This window comes from Agrilus planipennis, unplaced genomic scaffold, assembly GCF_000699045.2.
Source record: "Agrilus planipennis isolate EAB-ADULT unplaced genomic scaffold, Apla_2.0 scaffold196, whole genome shotgun sequence".
NCBI classification, from domain to species: Eukaryota; Metazoa; Arthropoda; class Insecta; order Coleoptera; family Buprestidae; genus Agrilus; species Agrilus planipennis.
The window spans coordinates 509,854-511,035 of NW_020439032.1; the positions used below are offsets into that span (position 1 = coordinate 509,854).

The 1,182-nt window shown below is 30.5% G+C and overlaps 1 non-coding gene across 1 annotated transcript; it reads right to left on the reverse strand.

Annotated features, from left to right (window-relative positions):
• Positions 1–430: 430 nt before the first annotated feature.
• Trnar-ucg lies at positions 431–503 on the reverse strand. Its single transcript has one exon. It is a non-coding gene; the product is annotated as a tRNA-Arg (tRNA).
• Positions 504–1,182: the final 679 nt, after the last annotated feature.

Below are 1,182 nucleotides of genomic sequence, written 5' to 3' on the forward strand. Positions count from 1 at the left end.
GAATCTTAACTCAAAGAAATGCAACTCTTCCCTTCCGAAAGTTGTTTTTGTTTGACTTTAATTTACCTGTGAAAAGTTCCTGATGATAAGAACTTTTCCAATTCAGGCGATTAATTCAATTTTTAATTAATATTGGTCTTACGTTTTAGTAACGTGAAGCAGTATAATGATGATTAAGTAATTATAACAATCTCATCCCTATTTTAGATCATTGTTTTGTCATACTATTATTAATAACAATAAATTTACTTTCTTGGATCCATACAATGCCAGAAATTTAAATTAAAATTCTGGGATTTACGTTTATTATACAGATTATCAGTTTGAATTAAATTCAGTAACGCATTATTTTGTATAATACATTAACAATGTTCGTTTCCACAATCAATTTTTTAAAAAATAAATCGAAAAAATTTAAAAAACTACAACTCGACCGTGACAGGACTCGAACCTGCAATCTTCGGATCCGAAGTCCGACGCCTTATCCATTAGGCCACACGGTCTACATGTACGAACTCCCTAAACAAGGAATGTTATTCACATAGAGGGTTGAGGAAATACTCGGAAAATCATATGACGTAACAGGGCGTCTTTTTTAAACTAGGAAACTGGTAAAGCGCGTGTTCTTATTTGTAATTATTTGGTAGTTATAGATGTGACAAAGTGTAAAAATATGACTGGTTTAAAGTTGAGAAATTCTTTTCTTTTTCGTTTATAGATAATCATTTTATGTACTGGGCTTATCGTAGATATAGAAGATAAAAGGGGCTGTGCTATTAATTACTAAAAGTTGGCAAATAGGGGAAATTATTGTCATTCAAACAAATAAAAAAGTTCGTAAATACACCTTTTCTTAGGTGTTAGGTAAAGTGGAGTACAATTTGCGCCCCTTTTGTTAATGTTTCATTAACTACACTCCTTAAGGATATTTCTTGCTGATTTTTTAAATATATTATGTTGGATGTAATAACTGATAATAGTAGTAGTAGTACCAGAATCATTATCTTTGAGTTAATTCTTCAAAATCTAAATAATTAGATAATCTTAAATGGTAAAAATAATAGAACAAGCAGAATAGCTCAAAACCCCAACGCCAAAACACGACACTGTAGTTGTTTGTTCTACAACAACCGCCAAAGTTTTTCCAATCTTCATATTGGTAAAAATAATGAAAGGATAACA